The following is a 16924-nucleotide window of genomic DNA, read 5'->3' on the forward strand; positions in this document are numbered from 1 at the left end:
CCTGCGATGAAGGAGACCCAGGAGACATAGGTTCAATCCCTGGGTTGGGAAGATCCCCTGGAGGGGGAAATGGCAACCTTGCTGGGAAAATCCCATGGACAGAGGGCCCTGGTGGGCTACAGTTTATAGGGTCACAAAGAGTCAGACGCAAGTGTAATGACTGAGCACACACTCCTTAAAGTCAGAGCTCCTGTTCCCTTTCCTAGGAGGTGTGTATCCAGCTTCTCCTGAGTTCTGGTAATTGCTCCTTCTTAGCCTTTTCGACCTAAAGCTGGTGATATTTCTCAGTGTTACTAATCCTGGGGCGCTTCATCAGTACTTGTTGGTTAATCCACCCATACCTTTGCAGATGCCCCTTCACTAACCTTCTTCACTTCTGATTATGTCAGGGTCCCTCAGGACCCTGACCAATACACCTTTCTACTGTAAAGTCAGTATGAGAGACAGGTGGTGCCAATGTGCTGTTTCCAGAAGGAAGCTTTGCTGAATTAGTGATATCCTATTTTTTTTAAATATATTTCATACATTTGCCTTTTTGCCTGGAAAATGCTTTCACCAGGGCTATTTGTATTCTCTGACAGAAGATAGCAGGTACTGTGTCGTATAGTGGCTTTTCGCTTCCCCTCCTCTACCTTTCTTTCCTTCCTTCTTTCTACCCTCCCTTTCTCCTTCCTTCCTTTCTTCTTCTGTTTACTTGCTATGTGCAGAAAGATAAAAGAGATGACATTTGAAATCTAAGCAATGTTTGTACAAAACTATAGAGCTGGTGTTTTGTGGGAAAATGTCAGATAATTTGGTTCCCATTTTATATTAGGAAAATTTTAAGTGCTGGTATTTCTATTTATGCATTATACTGTTTATGACATACTTCTAACCTAAATACCTCACTCTCAATGACCTCCTTGCCCCCTTGCAGTCTGTTGCCAAATTTTATACACATATTACTTTTATAATATCTCAGGGCTTCCCAGGTGGAGCTAGTGGTAAAGAACCTCCCTGCCAATGCAGGTAGATGTAAGAGACCTGGATTTGATCCCTGGTTTGGGAAGATCCCCTGGAGGAGAAGATGGCAACCCACTCTAGTATTCTTGCCTTAGAATCCATGGACAGAGGAGCCTGGTGGGCTGTAGTCCATGATATCTTAAAAACTGATTTTCTTTGATTCTATATCTACATTCATCTTAAAATCTTATTCTATGGTCCACTTGAAATAGACACAAACTTGAATGTATGATGACTTAATTAGTTTTTTTTCTTCATAGCCAAACTCAACTTAGCTTACCAATCCCATGTACAAGTCTAGCAGAAACTCATTCTTAAATTCAAGGGTAATGCAGTTACGCCATATATTCCTGGATGGGATGTCAGACAAGAGCCTCCTCTGGGGTCTAGATTCTGTCTGCCTTTTTTCCTGTCTCATCCTCTGATGTTCAGTCACATGGGGCCAGGCTGAGCCATTTGCAGTTCCTCAAACAGTGCTGTCCCTGCCTCTGCTTTCAAACATGTGGTTCTTTCAGCTGAGTAAACCATGTCCCCCTTTCTGTCTCATCACTCATTGATGCACGTGAATGAACAAAAATCTAGTCTCTTTATTTGATCTCTCTTTCAGAAAATTCAATAAATACCTAGTTTACAAAAATCCTATGGAAGGGAAGTTATTCCCATTCCAAAGGTGGAGAACCTGATGTTCAGACATATACTCAGGATCATAAAATTGATAAATATGTGAGTTGTGCAAATGGAATTGAAATTTCTGCTTCTGACTAAATATTGTGTCTCACTCTCTACTTACCATAACCTATTTATTCATGTAGCAGATATTTGTGGAACTCCTCGTAGGTATAAATCACTGGTATACAGAGACAGTTTAAAAATTCTCACAGTTCAGTGGAAATGGTGCATATGTGGAGAGATAAGCCCAACAACTAGAGAAGAATTAAATGGCAGTAGAATTAGAGGTAGAGAAAAGGAAAAGTGCCCGCCCTCTGGGAAGGTATGAGAATACCCCCAAGAGAGGTAACATTCCAGTTAATCTTTAAATGTAAGTAAGCCTTTCCTAAGCTGAATGAAATTCAGGCAGATGGTACTTTATTTAAAATTTTGGTAGTTTGTTTATTATGCATTGACTTCCATTTAAGAAAGCATTTACTTATTTGGCTGCGTTGGGTCTCACTTGTGGCACACAGGATCTTTGTCGAGGCGGGCTCTTAGTTCTCCAACCAGGGATGGAAACTGAATCCCCTGCCCTGGAATGCGGATTCTCAACCCCTGGACCACCAGGGAAGTTCCTTGACTTAGATTTTTAAAAATGTTACATTAAAGTATTTGTCTTGAGTTTTTAGTTTTTTTTTGGTGCCCCTTTAAACTTTGTGTTTGAAGTAAGTTTTCCAGTGAAAGATGACAGTTTAGGTTTGGTAGAGTGAAAAGTGAGAATTGGTATCAGTGATGGGGAATTGGAGACTGTCCAAAGATAGGGTACCTGCTGGATTGTGTGACTGAGTAACAGATTAGAAATTCTGGTTTTGATTTTTTTCAATAGTCGTTGGAAGTTTTTGTAAAAATTGAGAGTGGTAAAATCAGATTTAAACTTCGGAAAATCTCTTTGTAGATTACTCAGTGGAGGGGGCAAGATTTGAACATGGCAATAAATTAACAGTTGGTTTCACCAAATAAGATTAATATTAAAAATTTAAATAAAAGTCTAAAAGATAGTTACGAATTGGGAGTAATATGATCTTATATTGTAATTAAAAATTACTCTGGAAGGTAATAAGTAACTTTAGTTTGGTAGTAACTTCTGGCTGACCTGAAGGATATTGTTTAATAGATTTTTCTAAGTTTTCTTGATAGATTTTCATCATGAACTTCAGTGCTAAGTGCCATATCTTGGATGTTATCATCTCTTTTTTCAGTGGCCAGAGAAATAGTTGTTGAGAAGCCCCTCTCTAGTTTGGTAAACAGACCATCTTTAAGCAATTAGGAAAATGAATATGTATCTGTAGCAGATGTTAGTTTGGCTCTGTGATCATCTTCCCTCCCCTTTTCTCCTTTGTTTTCTTTCACCCTTTTATAGTTTTATATTTTACATTTAGGTCTATGATCCATCTTGAGTTTTTTTTGTATAAAGTCAAAGTTCAGGTTAAGGTAATTTTTGTTTTTGTTTTTGTTTTGCATATGAATGTCCAGTTGTTCTTGCACCATTTGTTGAAAAGAAATCCTTTCTCCATTGAATTGTTTACACATTGCCAAATACCAGATGACTATACTTGTGTTTATTATTCAGTTTCACTGACCTTTGCTCATTCACCGTTACTCTGTTTTGATCATTGGAGCTTTATATAGTAAGTTTGAAAAATCAGATACTGTGATTCCTCCAACTTTGATCTTCCTTTGGTTTTTAATTGTTTTGGTTATTTTAGTTCTTTTACTTCCTCGAAAGCTTTTAAAATCAGCTTGTTTGTATTGTCTGGGAAGAAGAATCATGCTTCTTCTGGGTTTTTAATTGGGATTTTATTAAATTTAGATCAATAAATAGATCAATTAAGGGAGATTACTCATCTTAACAGTATTCTGTCTTCCAACACATGGATACTGTGTATCTCCATTTTTTTATATCTTCCATCTATGTTTTGAAGTCTTCAGCATATGTGTCATGCACGTATTTATCAGATTTACACCTTAGTATTTCATCTTTTTTGGAGTTGTTGTAAATAGTATTTTTTAAAGATTTAGTTTTTATTTGTACATTCATAGTATATAGAAACAGGGATGGGTTTTTATATTGATTGACACTGCTAAACTCACTCTTAATTCCAGGAGCTTTCTTTAAATATACCTTGGGATTTTCTATGTACAAAATCATGTACTCTGCTAATAGGGGTTGTTTTATCTCTTTCTTTCCAAACTAAGTGCATACCTTTTGTTTTTTCCTCTCCTGCTCTTTTGCTATGGCTGGAATCTCCAGGAATATTGAAAAGGAATGGTGAGAGCAGATATCTTTGCCTTGTTCCTTATCTTAGAGCACATTCAATTTTTTACCACTAAATATTATATTACTTGGTATTTTGCAGATTCCATAATCAGATTAAGAAAGTTTCCTTCTATTTCTCCTTTTTAAAGATTTTTAAAAAATATCATGAGTAAATTTTAATTTTGTGGAAGGCTTTCCTGCCTATATTTATATGATTGCATGGTCATTCTTTAGTGTGCTAATAAGATACATTACATTGATTTTTGAATGTTGATCCAGCATTGAATTCCCTGGATAAATCATAGTCATGATGTATTATCTTTTAAAAATATTGCTAGATTCAATTTCCTAAGATATTTATATCTACATTCGTGAGGCATATAGTTCTATAATTTTATGTTTTGTACTTTGGTATAAGAATAATGTGGCCCACTTAAATTAGCTTGAAAGTATTATCTCTACTTTTATTTTCTGGAAAAGACTGTGGAGAAATGGTATTATTTGTTCCTCAGAGATTTGGCAGAATTTGACAGTGAAACCATTTGTGCCTAGAATCTGCTTTGTTGGAATGTTTTTTAATTTTATTTAATAATTGTATGACTATCCAGGTTAGCTATTTCTTTTTGAGTGAGTTTTAGTATATTTCTTATTTCAAGAAATTATTTTCAAGAAATAGGCCCATTTTAGCTAAATTGTTAAATTTTAGGACATAAACTTGCTTATAATATTCCTTTACTATTAATATTCTTTGAAGGTCAATGAGGGCTGTATTGAAATCCCTCTTCCATTATTTATATTAATGGTTTGTGTTTCTCTTTTTTATTATTCATCAGTTTGGCTAGTGGTTTATCAATTTCTTTGATTTTTTTTCAAAGAATCATTTTTTTTGTTCTATAAATGTCCTGCATTGTTTTTTGCTTTTGAATTTCATTGCTTTCTGCTCTTTATCATTTCCTTTCCTCTACTTGTTTTGGATTTAGTTTGCTCTTCGAGTCTCTTAAGATAGACAGTAGACGTTTCTTCTTTTCCAAGATAGGCATCTAATGCTGTAAGTCTTTCTTCAAGAAATGCTTTGATTGAATCGCACAAATTTTGATATATTTTATTTATTTTCATTTTTATTTTGTTAAAAATATTTTCTAATCCAACCTCCCTTTGCAGCCTCATCTTCTAACACATCCCTCATGTATTAAATACCTTGTGTTGCATGTATTTTAGTAAAGAGAATACTTTTAGAACTTAAAAAATTTTTAGAACTTTTTCTAAAACACTGTTTTGTCAGCTGATGAAGTAGGCACTTTATATACTTGTTTGATTTTATGCTTTTGTTCCTTTGCTTTTGATGTTTCTGTTACTGTGAATATCCTTTTTCTTAGTTCAATCTGTCAGTCTTATCCTCCTCAAAGGTTATATGCTTTCTCTGATCACTTTCTGGTGAAGCGATATCTCTTTTGAGTTCCTGGAGTATATTATGCCTTGCTTATGTCATTTAATACTTATTTCCTTAGAGTTACCCATTTTCTTTGGCTCCAGAGCAGTGGTCCCCAATCTTTTTGGCACTAGGGACTGGTTTCGTGGAAGACAATTATTCCATGGACTGGGGCTGGGGTGGGAATGGTTTCCGGATGATTCAGGCACATTAAATTTATTGTGCTCTTTATTTCTAATGTAATGCTGCCATTGATCTAACAGGAGGTACTGTTTCGTGGCCCGGAGGTTGGGAACCCTTGCTCTAGAGGATATTGGTAGCTTTACTCTGAGTAAGGCAAACTGTGGTCAGAGAAAACAGTTTTCCAGGTTTTTTTGATTGCAGAATTTCCCTAAATGGTTTCTTTGTGTACTTGATTACTCCTACAGGTGCCAAATACCTAATTATGTGGTGATGATAGAGGCAGCATCTACTGACTCTTCTTTGCCAGCTAAACTTACACCCAGAATGCAGAATATTTACCCTGTTCTTTGCTTAGGGTTTCCAGTGATAAAAAATCTAGAGTGTACACATTTGGCATGTTTGTGAAAAATTATGTGTTGCACCGGTAGTCTGACTCATCCCATGTACCAAATAAAAATCCATTTTCTTTCTTCAAGACTTCTCTTTCTTCCTCTACCACTGCCCTTCCCTCCAACACACTCTGCTTTTGTCCTTTTTATTCCTTCTTTTGTCTAGCTCCAAGTCTCTATCTTCCTGCCTGTTCAAGTCATAGCCCTACTCCCAGGAGTTAACAAGGCCCTTGTCTTATTTCTTTCAAATCATACACTGCTAAGTCACTTCAGTCATGTCCGACTCTGTGCGACCCCATCCCTGGGATTCTCCAGGCAAGAACACTGGAGTGGGTTGCCATTTCCTTCTCCAACGCATAAAAGTGAAAAGTGAAAGTGAAGTCGCTCAGTCATGTCCGACTCTTCGCGACCCCATGGACTGCAGCCTACCAGGCTCCTCCATCCATGGGATTTTCCAGGCAAGAGTACTGGAGTGGGGTGCCATTGCCTTCTCCAAAATCATACACTACTGTATATGAAATAGATAACCAACAAGGATGTAATGTATGGTACAGGGAACTATGCTCAATATTTCATAATAACCTATAAGAGAAAAGAATCTGAAAAAAAAAATGTATGTATGTAAAACTGAATCACTTTGCTTTCCACCTGAAACTAATACAACACTGTAAATCAACTATACTTTAATAAAAAAAAATAAAGCTGGGGAAAAAAAAAACACACCAAATCATATGGTTGAAGATTTGGCAATGTGAGTCACTGTTCTTATGACTGGCTCTGGAGAGGTAGATGTTAGCTCAAGAGGTGGAGAAGGGTGGTGGATTGCCTCATACATTCAGTTCAGTTCAGTCACTCAGTCATGTCCGACTCTTTGAGACCCCATGGACTGCAGGATGCAAGGCTTCCCTGTCTATCACCAACTCCTGGAGCTTGCTCAAACTCATGTCCGTTGAATTGGTGATGCCATCCAACCATCTCATCCTCTGTCTTCCCCTTCTTCTCCTGCCTTCAATCTTTCCCTGTATCAAGGCCTTTTCTAAGGAGTCAGTTCTTCACATCAGGTGGCCAAAGTATTGGAGGTTCAGCTTCAGCATCAGTCCTTCCAATGAATATTCAGGACTGATTTCCTTTAGAATTGAGTGATTTGATCTCCTTGCTGTTCAAGAGACTCTCAAAGTCTATTCCAACACCATAGTTCAAAAGCATCTATTCTTCAGCACTCAGCTTTCTTTATAGTCCAAATTTCACAGCTATACATGAGTTCTGGAAAAACCATAGCTTTGACTGGATGGACCTTTGTTGGAAAAATAACATCTCTGATTTTTAATATGCTGTCTAAGTTTGTCATAGCTTTTCTTCCAAGAAGCAGCATCTTTTAATTTCATGGCTGCAGTCACCACCTACAGTGATTTTGAAGCCTAAGAAAATAAAGTCTGTCACTGTTTCCACTGTTCCCCCATCTATTTGCCATGAAGGGATGAGACTGGACACCATGATCGTCATTTTTTGAATGTTGAGTTTTAAGCTAGCTTTTTCACTCTCCTCTTTCACCTTCATCAAGAGGCTTTTTTGTTCCTCTTCACTTTCTGCTATAAGGGTAGTGTCATCTACATATCTGAGGTTATTCATATTTCTCCTGGCAGCTTCCAGCTTGTGCTTCATTCAGCCCGACATTTCACATGATGTACTCTGCATAGAAGTTAAATAAGCAGGGTGACAATATACAGCCTTGACATACTCCTTTCCCAGTTTGGAACCAGTCCATTGTTCATGTCTGGTTCTAACTGTTGCTTCTTGACCTACATATTGGTTTCTCAGGAGGTAGGTAAGGTGGTCTGGTATTCCCATCTCTTGAAGAATTTTTCGCAATTTGTTGTGATCCACACAGTCAAAGGCTTAGACATAGTTAATAAAGCAGAAGTAGGTATTTTCTTGAAACTCTCTTGCTGTTTTGATTATCCAATGGATGTTGGCCATTTGATTTCCTCTGCCTTTTCTAAATCCAGCTTGAACATCTGGAAGTTCTCGGTTCATGTACTGTTAAGCCTAGCTTGGAGAATTTTGATAATTACTTTGCTAGCGTGTGAGATGAGTGCAATTGCGCTGTAGTTTGAACATTCTTTGGCATTGCCTTTCTTAGGGATTGGAATGAAAACTGACCTTTTCTAGTCCTGTGGCCACTGCTGAGTTTTCCAAATTTGCTGGCATATTGAACGCAACACTTTCACAGCATCATCTTTTAGGATTTGAAATAGCTCAACTGGAATTCCATCACCTTCACTAGCTTTGTTCTTAGTGATGCTTCCTAAGGCCCACTTGACTTGGCATTCCAGGATGTCTGGCTCTAGGTGAGTGATCACACCATTGTGGTTACCTGGGTCATTAAGATCTTTTTGTATAGTTCTGTGTATTCTTGCCACCTCTTAATATTTTCTGCTTCTGTTAGGTCTGTACCATTTCTGTCCTTTATTGTGCCCATCTGTGCATGAAGTGTTCCCTTGGTATCTCTAGTTTTCTTGAAGAGATCTCTAGTCTTTCCCCTTCTACTGTTTTCCTCTATTTCTTTGCATGGATCATTTAGGAAGGCTCTCTTATTTCTCCTTGCTATTCTTTGGAACTCTGCATTCAAATGGATATATTTTTCCGTTTCTCTTTTGCCTTTCACTTCTCTTCTCTCCTCTGCTATTTGTAAGGCCTCGTCAGACAACCATTTTGCCTTTCTTTTTGGGGGGATGGTTTTGATCACCACCTCTTGTACAATGTCACGAACCTCCATCCATAGTTCTTCAGGCACTCTATCAGTTATAATCCCCTGAATCTATTTGTCACTTCCACTGTATTATTGTAAGAGATTTGAATTAGTTCATACCTGAATGCCTAGTGGTTTTCCCTACTTTCTTCAATTTAAGTCTGAATTTGGCAATAAGCAGTTCGTGATCTGAGCCACAGTCAGCTCCTGGTCTTGTTTTTGCTGACTGTATAGAGTTTCTCCATCTTCGGCTGCAAAGAATATAATCCATATGATTTCAGTATTGACCATATGGTGATGTCCTTGTGTAGAGTCCTCTCTTGTGTTTTTGGAAGAGGGTGTTTGCTATTTTCTTGGCAAAACGCTGTTAGCCTTCTACCAGAGTCTTAGAGTTTTAGTTTCTCTGTGCCCTCGGTGAAGCAGGCAGCTGGTTGGATCTGCACCTGCAGCCCCCGAGCTCCAGTGCCCCCACCGTGGTGCCGCTTGGTGCCTCCCGCTGTGCTCCCCCCTGGGTCTCTGAGAAGCCCTGGGCACCGCTCCCCCAGGCTACAGCTCCATGAGATGCCCTGTGCATCCTGGCACGTTCCTCAGCTGGGCTGCCCAGCTGGCACGTGCTAACTGCACTCACCAGGGGACTGCCCGGGCGGGCCATCTGCCCTGGCTGCCAAGACACTTCTGGGTTCAGTCGACCAGGAAAGCTCTTGGATAAGAATTGGCTCTCCATCTTAGCTCTGTGCATGAAACTCTGTCCCAGATCCAAACCAAGATTCTCAGGAATGGGATTGCTGGATCATATGGCAACTCTATCAGTAAGATATATCAGTAAGATGGTGGAGTAGAAGGATGTGTGCTCATCTTCTCCTGCAAGAACTCCAAAATTGCAACTCACTGCTGAACAACCATCAACAGGAGTCCACCTGGGTCCCACCAAAAAAAGATACCCCACGTCAAAGGGCAAAGGAGAAGCCCCAACAAGATGGTAGGAGAGGCGAAATTGCATTTAGAATCAAAACCCCATACCCGCCAGAGATGTCCAGAGGGTGCAAGCAAAACCTCCTGTACCTCAGGACCCAGAGACTCCACAGAGGTTGAGCCAGACTTGCCTTTTACATTGACTTGCATTTGTTTCTCCCTGGCTTAATTTTTTTCTGCCTTCCCTGAGTATTTTTAAAACGATGTGATCTAACATCATTCATGTTGAGTTTTTATCAATAGCTATCTTTTAAGATTTATATACTCTCTTTTATGTATCTCCCAACTCTATTAGCTTAGTCTTGGAAGATACATCATCTAATTACTTTTTCTAAATTTCTGTGTTTCTTTTCTCCTACCCATTGACTATAGTGAGCAGAAGGAAAGGCTCTTCATCACATTTGATATGTTTGTATACACACATATAAACTTTTATTCATGTGTTGCCCACTTATCATTATTTACCATGGTGCTGGACATTTTAATGAATATTATTGAAAATGAATGAATTCAGTTAAGACACAGTTTAATAAAAAAACAAGTAAAATACCTGGTAAAGTTTCAAAATGAAGAAAATCTAATCAGATTTGCCAACCTGTTGAGGCAAACAATACAGAAGGATGCCTTATTAAAAATACAAATTTGGCTCAAAATGCATAGAATGCATGAAAGAAGTACAGTACTTATCCAAAATGTTGTAACTCTATTTTCTATTCACCAAATATATTCTCAGTGGAAATAAAACAAGAAGTATTTAAGTCACTCATATAGATATATATGGTAGAATTAGGTGATATGCAGTGCTTAATTTAATATCTATTTATGAGAATTAAGGCTTTCGAAACACACCTATCATCAAAGAGTTAGATACAAATTTCTCAGTTTTAGGTATGAAGCTCTCAGATGAATCAAGTTGAAAATAAATTGGCATATTAAAATGATTCAGAAAATTATTTAAAACAAAAACTTTTTATTCAGGAAAATGTGCTGAATTGTGTTTTTAAAAGCGAATCAGTGTTGGTCCAAGAAGACTTAACTAAAGTTACTTTGAGCATTGCATTACTCTGTTAGAAGCCTCTCAGATTAAGACTCTTTAGTGAGATTATAGAGCTGAAAGGAATAAGCGTGATTCACATTTTTACTCAGGGGAACTTGTGTTCCTTCAGCTAGGAAGGCAAATCCTTCTTTTCATGTGTCCTTAGGTTCTGCCCCTAAGTTTTTTTTCCACACTGAACACTTCTTTCATACCATGTGTCAGACTGGGTAGATTGGCAACTCCATTTCAGGTGTGGTCCTTGTCTGGGGGTAATGATGGGACCGATATCAAGGTGACTATTATCCTGGCTTGCTCTTTTAGCTTTTGTCCATACCGAGATGAAGATTGAAGTTTCATTTCAACAACCCAGACATATATATCTATTTTAACAATGGCCAAATGAAGTTGCTTTAAAATAAGACTTGGAATAATTGAGGTAAATTCTGAAAACACAAAATAAAGCTATCAGTAATTTAAAGATAAGTTTTAAAATAGTAAATATAGGCCTATAAGTGACAAATTATAATCAGTTCAGTTCAGTCGCTCAGTCATGTCTGACTCTTTACGACCTCATGGACACCAGGCTTCCCTGTCCATTACCAACTCCCGGAGCTTACTCAAACTCATGTCCATTGAGTCAGTGATGCCATCCAGCCATCTCATCCTCTGTTGTTCCCTTCTCCTCCTTTCTGCAATCTTTCCCAGCATCAGGGTCTTTTCTAAGGAGTTAGTTCTTTGCATGAGGTGGCCGAAGTATTGGAGTTTCAGCTTCAACATCAGTCCTTCCAATGAATATTTAGGACTGATTTCCTTTAGGATTGACTGGTTTGATTTCCTTGCAGTCCAAGGGACTCTTAAGAATCTTCTCTAACACCACAGTTCAAAAAATCACTTCTTTAGCACTCAGCTTTCTTTATAGTCCAACTCTCACATCTCTACATGATTACTGGAAAAACCATAGCTTTGACTATATGAATTTTGTTGGCAAAGTAATGTCTCTGCTTTTTATTTTTATTCTTTTTTCCCATTTATTTTTATTAGTTGGAAGCTAATTACTTTACAATATTGTAGTGGTTTAAAAAAACTGGAAATAGAACTGCCATATGATCCAGCAATCCCAACTCCTGGGCATATACACTGAGGAAACCAGATCTGAAAGAGACACATGTACCCCAATGTTCATCGCAGCACTGTTTATGTCTCTGCTTTTTAATATGCTGTCTAGGTTGGTCACAGCTTTTCTTCCGAGGAGCAAGTGTCTTTTAATTTCATGACTGCAGTCACCATCTGCAGTGATTTTGGAGGCCAAGAAAATAAAGTCTGTCACTGTTTCCATTGTTTCCCCATCTATTTGCCATGAAGTGATGGGACCAGATGACATGGTCTTCATTTTCTGAATGTTGAGTTTTAAGCCAGCTTTTTCACTCTCCTCTTTCACCTTCATCAAGAGGCTCTTTAGTTCCTCTTTGCTTTCTGCCATTAAGAGTGTTGTCATCTGCATATCTGAGGTTATTGATATTTCTCCTGGCAATCTTGATTCCAGCTGTGCTTCATCCAGCCCAGCATTTCTTATGATGTACTGTGCATATAAGTTAAATAAGCAGGGTGATATACAGCCTTGACATACTCCTTTCCCAGTTACAATATGTGTACTTAATAATCACTCTTTATTAGAGAAGAGAAAAACATTGGATTGTTTTTAGTTTCCTGCTATTATAAATAAGTCTAACTTCCATAGACATCCATGTGTAAGTTTATGTGTGGATTGATACTTTCATATCTCTTTGGTAAAACCTGTAAATAGAATTTTTCTATCATATAGTAGGTATAAGATGCCTTTTAAAGAAATTGTCAAACTTTTTTTCAAAGTAATTGTGCCATTTTACATTTCTAGTACAAGTGTGTGAGAATTCCAGTTGTCCAGGAAATTTTAATGTTAATCTGTCTTCCCCTAGTGACAAATGATGTTGAGCATCTTTTGATGTGCTTATTTGCCATCAACATATCTTCCTTTATCTTTCTTGGTGAACTGTCTGTTCGGTTTTTTACTCCGTCTTTAAAAATTGGGTTGTTTGTTTTATTGAGTTATAAGAAATATGTATATGTATATATGCACACACATATATGTTTTCATTCTAGATCAATCCTTTATTGGAAAAATGTTTTCTCCAAATAGTTTTTGAAGAGTAAAAGTTTCTAAATTTGATGGAATAAAACGTGATGTTTTTATAGTTTGTATCTTTTGCATTATATTAAAAAATCTTTCCAAAAACAAGGTGATGAAGATCTCTTGAATTTTCTGCTAGAAATTTTTGCTCTTAATTTAAGGTTCATGATCCATTTCAATGATCCATTTCAAGTTAATTTTATATAAATTCCCTAACCATGTGGGTATCCATTTGTCCCAGCACCATTTGTTAGGAAGATTTTCATTTCCCTATTGAATTGCATTACATTAGTACAGTTGTAGAAAACAAGCTGATCATGTATGTGCTGATCTATTTCTGTATTCTCTATTTCATTTTTCTGAGCTCATCGTCTGTGTTTTCAATAATACTATGTTGTTATTTATTGTAACTTTATAATAGGCCTTGAAATTGAAAAGATAGATCCCTCAACTACATTTTTTTAACATTCTTTTTTTTTTTTTTTTTTACTTTGCTGAAGTCTTTGCAGTTTTATTTTATTTATTTATTTTTTATTAGTTGGAGGCTAATTACTTTACAGTATTGTAGTGGTTTTTGCCATACATTGACATGAATCAGCCATGGATTTACATGTGTTCCCCATCCTGAACCCCCCTCCCACCTCCCTCCCCATCCCATCCCTCTGGGTCATCCCAGTGCACCAGCCCTGAGCACTTGTCTCATGCATCCAACCTGGACTGGTGATCTGTTTCACACTTGATAATATACATGTTTCAATGCTATTCTCTCAGATCATCCCACCCTTGCCTTCTCCCATAGAATCCAAATGTCTGTTCTATACATCTGTGTCTCTTTTTCTGTCTTGCATATAGGGTTATCATTGCCATCTTTCTAAATTCCATATATATGCGTTAGTATACTGTATTGGTGTTTATCTTTCTGGCTTACTTCACTCTGTATAATGGGCTCCAGTTTCATACATCTCATTAGAACTGATTCAAATGAATTCTTTTTAATGGCTGAGTAATATTCCATTGTGTATATGTACCACAGCTTTCTTACCCATTCGTCTGCTGATGGGCATCTAGGTTGCTTCCATGTCCTGGCTATTATAAACAGTGCTGTGATGAACACTGGGGTACACATGTCTCTTTCAGTTCTTGTTTCCTTGGTGTATATGCCTAGGAGTGGGATTGCTGGGTCATATGGCAGTTCTATTTCCAGTTTTTTAAGGAATCTCCACACTGTTTTCCATAGTGGCTGTACTAGTTTGCATTCCCACCAACAGTGTAAGAGGGTTCCCTTTTCTCCACACCCTCTCCAGCATTTATTGCTTGTAGACTTTTGGATAGCAGCCATTCTGACTGGCATGTAATGGTACCTCATTGTGGTTTTGATTTGCATTTCTCTGATAATGAGCGATGTTGAGCATCTTTTCATGTGTTTGTTAGCCATCTGTATGTCTTCTTTGGAGAAATGTCTGTTTAGTTCTTTGGCCCATTTTTTGATTGGGTCATTTATTTTTCTGGAATTGAGCTGCAGGAGTTGCTTGTATGTTTTTGAGATTAATCCTTTCTCTGTTGCTTCATTTGTATTATTTTCTCCCATTCTGAGGGCTGTCTTTTCACCTTGCTTATAGTCTCCTTTGTTGTGCAAAAGCTTTTAAGTTTCATTAGGTCCCATTTGTTTATTTTTGCTTTTATTTCCAATATTCTCGGAGGTGGGTCATAGAGGATCCTGCTGTGACTTATGTCGGAGAGTGTTTTGCCTATGTTCTCCTCTAGGAGTTTTATAGTTTCTGGTCTTACATTTATTTATTTATTTATTTTTAAAAAAAATTTTAATTAGAGGGTAATTTCTTTATAATATTGTGTTAATTTCTGCCATACATCAAAACATGAATCAGCCACAGTTATACACATGGCACCTGCCTCTTGGGTCTCCCTCCCACCTTCCACTCCATCTGGCTTTTTAAAGGAACAGAGACAGATCACTATTGACACTTTCGTGATTCAAAAATGACTGAATTGAGTGTCTCAAGTCACAGTTGGAGGATAGTCACCAGTTTTTCCTACTGGAGAATCAAAGGGATAAACCAGATGGAACACGAGCATCAGAGAGAGATGAATTTAAAAGGTGGTTATTGCTTACTGTGTGACCTTGTACACATTATTAATTTTCTCAAAGTTTTCTCATCTATAGCATAGGTGATGATGATGATGGTCTTCATGGGGTACTAGCCTGCTTGGGCTGCTATAGCAAAATACCACAGACTAGGTGGCTTAAAGAACAGAAATTCATTTTCTCACAGTCATTGAGCCTGGAAAGTCTAAGATCATGGTTTTAGTAAATTTGGGTTCTGGTGAGATCTCTCTTCCTGGCTTGTAGATGACTGTCTTCTTGCTGTATCCTCATCTGGCCTTTCCTTTTGTTTTTTTCCATTTATTTTTATTAGTTGGAGGCTAATTACTTTACAATATTGTAGTGGTTTTTGCCATACATTGACATAAATCAGCCATGGATTTACGTGTGTTCCCCATCCCAATCCCCCATCCTGCCTCCCTCTCCATCCCATCCCTCTAGGTCTTCCCAGTGCACCAGCCCTGAGCACTTGTCTCATGCATCCAACTGGTCTTACATTTAGATCTTTAATCCATTTTGAGTTTATTTTTGTGTATGGTGTTAGAAAGTGTTCTAGTTTCATTCTTTTACAAGTAGTTGACCAGTTTTCCCAGCACCACTTGCTAAAGAGGTTTTCATTTTTCCATTGTATATTCTTGCCTCTTTTGTTGAAGATAAGGTGTCCATAGGTACGTGGATTTATCTCTGGGCTTTCTATTTTGTTCCATTGATCTATATTTCTGTCTTTGTGCCAGTACCATACTGTCTTGATGACCTTGGCTTTGTAGTAGAGCCTGAAGTCAGGCAGGTTGATTCCTCCAGTTCCATTCTTCTTTCTCAAGATTGCTTTGGCTATTTGAGGTTTTTTGTATTTCCATACAAATTGTGAAATTATTTGTTCTAGTTCTGTGAAGAATACCATTGGTAGCTTGATAGGGATTGCATTGAATCTATAGATTGCTTTGGGTAGTATAGTCATTTTCACAATATTGAGTCTTCCAATCCAAGAACACAGTGTATTTCTCCATCTATTTGTGTCCTCTTTGATTTTTTTCATCAATGTTATATAGTTTTCTATATATAAGTGTTTTGCTTCTTTAGGCAGATATACTCCTAAGTATTTTATTTATTTGTTTTTTTGTTGCAATGGTGAATGGTATTGTTTCCTTAATTTCTCTTTCTGTTCTCTCATTGTTAGTGTATAGGAATGCAAGGGATTTCAGTGTGTTAATTTTATATCCTGCAACTTTGCTATATTAATTGATTAGCTCTAGTAATTTTCTGGTAGAGTCTTTAGGGTTTTCTATGTAGAGGATCATGTCATCTGCAAACAGTGAGAGTTTTACTTCTTCTTTTCCTATCTGGATTCCTTTTATTTCTTTTTCTGCTCTGATTGCTGTGACCAAAACTTCCAAAACTATGTTGAATAGTAGTGGTGAGAGTGGGCACCCTTGTCTTGTTCCTGATTTTAGGGGAAATGCTTTCAATTTTTCACCTTTGAGGATAATGTTTGCTGTGGGTTTGTCATATATATTTATTATGTTTAACATTCTTTATTAAAATTGTTTTGGTGGTTCTCTGTCCTTTGAAGTTTTACAAAAATGTCTATGGAGACTTTGTTTGGGATTCCATTTAATCTATAGGTCAATTTGGGGAAAAAGGACATCCAAACAATATTAAGTCTTCTAATCCATGAATATGGTGCATGTCTCCGTTTACTTAGGTCTTTTAATTTTTGCAGAATATTTGAATTTTTAGTGTACAGGGCTTACCCTTATTATGTTTGTTCTTTAAGGTTGCTCTTAAGTTTTGTTAGAATAAATCAGAGCAACTTTTAGTCTGAGGTTAATTTGCTTCACTACCAAAGTAATACTCTTCTGAATACTTTACCCAGTACCCTGTGAATTACAAAGTTTTCCATTATGTCT

The sequence above is a fragment of the Dama dama genome, chromosome 3 (assembly GCF_033118175.1).
Source record: "Dama dama isolate Ldn47 chromosome 3, ASM3311817v1, whole genome shotgun sequence".
NCBI lineage: Eukaryota > Metazoa > Chordata > Mammalia > Artiodactyla > Cervidae > Dama > Dama dama.